This window comes from Schistocerca nitens, chromosome 5 (assembly GCF_023898315.1).
Source record: "Schistocerca nitens isolate TAMUIC-IGC-003100 chromosome 5, iqSchNite1.1, whole genome shotgun sequence".
Classification (NCBI taxonomy): Eukaryota; Metazoa; Arthropoda; class Insecta; order Orthoptera; family Acrididae; genus Schistocerca; species Schistocerca nitens.
In genome coordinates, this window is record NC_064618.1 from 694,291,114 (window position 1) to 694,293,308 (window position 2,195).

Below are 2,195 nucleotides of genomic sequence, written 5' to 3' on the forward strand. Positions count from 1 at the left end.
TGAGTTTTGATCTGAATGAGTTTCGGATGGAAGACACATACTGAAAAAGTTGCCATGTATTTTGTTATTTGGACAACAGGAATAGACTCATATACGTCCCAATGGACCTCAAGTTGGTTGTTAACTTGAAGAGCTATTCCACATTATCTGACATAAAATAAATATTTCAGCAATTATCTAAAAATATTTGCAATATTTGATTGACATTATTTCCTGCTTCGTTTAAATTCCTTTCATTAGAGTACCGTAATGTGGCCACTTATCGTTTAAGTCGCTTACAGTACTTCAAACAAGCGCCATCGTGCCTCCATGGACCTTGAATAACCTCTCATGCCGTTGAAACTACTCCCCCATGTAAGATTATTCGTCTGAAATGCTCGTACCGGAGTCATTCTTTCCTACTGTATGTCCTGTGTAGTACATATAAGTCTAAAAGACCAATGCTTTCTCCTCATCATCCGCTGCCTCTTCTGACGCATGTTCATTATTTCCATTGTAAAACTTACTATTTAATCAGCACCGACAGAACTAGAAAGAAATTTCCAAAGATTATTATGCGCTTGTAGTACAGTCGAAACGGAAAGGTAATTCGGTAATGCATCACACTACTCTCACACTATCAAGAGTAACAACAAAAATAAAAATAAGCGGAATAAAGTATGGAAGAAAAGCTAATACAAACTGTGAGTGAAATGCTTCCAAAAAATCGAATTGAAGAATAACGTATGGATATCTCCATCATTGTTTACCTCAAAAAATTTCTAAAATTACGAAACTTTCTCGCAACACTCAAAGTAATTCTGGTCGTATATATAGGGTGTTACTAGCACTTAAGTTAGAGACCAGTTCCTCAAGGACGAGACAGGAACTGAATAAATACATTGTGATCAAGACTGTTTTTGATAGTAAATACTCGTATTTATAGCTCATTGATCACTGTCACTCCCATAATGTATTCAAAAGTAAAAGCAGAAATGCTTAACTCGGCTTTAAAATGTTCTTTTACAAACGAAAACCCAGGAACACTGCCTCAGTTTAATTCTCGTAACACTGAAAATGGGAGTGAAATAGATATCTGTGTTTGCTGCATCGAGAAACGGCTGAAATCGTTACTATTGAAACAAGCTCCAGGGTCCGATAGAATCCCTGACAGAATCTGTACTGAATTGGCGGACGACTAGCCCCCCTTGTTACTGCAATCTATTGTAGATCCATCGAAGAAAAAACCGTGTCCAGTATTATGAAGAAAGCACAGGTCACACCCGCCTACAAGACGGGTAGCAGAATCGACCCACAAAACTACCATCCAGTATCCCTGACATCAGTTTGTTATAGAATCCTAGAACATGTTGTGAGCTCAGGCATAATGAGGTATCTTGCACAGAATGACCTCTTCCATGCCAAACAGCACGGATTCCGAAAACGCCGATCAAGTCGAATCCAACTCACGCTTTCCTCACAATTCATCCGGAAAGCCATGGATCAAGGCAGCCAAGTACATGCAGTATTTATCGACCTCTGAAAAGCACTTGTCTCAGTATCATATAAACGCTTATTATAGAAAGTACGCTCGTATGGGATATCAAACTGAACTGAGGATTTATTGGTAGGAAGAACACAGCACCACTGGGAGTCATCAAAAGATGTAGAAGTAACTTCTGGGTACCCAAGGAAAGTGTTTTGGGACTCTTGGTTTTCGTGTTGTATATTAACGATCTTGCAGACAACATCGATACAATAACCCATAACGAATTACTGCCTCAAAGAGGTTGCACTAAAATTCAGTAAGATCTTCAAAAGATTTCAAAGTGATGCGAAGACTGGAAATTTCTTTTAAACCTTCAGAAATATAAAATTAATGTCCTATGACAACAGTATCAGTAATTTACCATCGGAATCGGTCAATACAAATATCTGGGTGTAACACTTTTTACGGATATGAAATGGAACAACCACATGGGCACTGTCGTCGGAAAGCAGGTGGCAGACTTCGGTTTATTGGTAGAATACTAGGGAAATGCAATGAGTTTACAAAGGAGAGTGCTTACAAATTGCTCATATGACCCATACTAGAATACTCTCCAAGTCTGTGGCACCCGTACCAAATAGGACTAAAAGGGGACATTGAACATACACACAGAATGGTAGCACGAATGGTCGTAGGTTTGTCTGATCCGCGAGACAGTATCACGGAC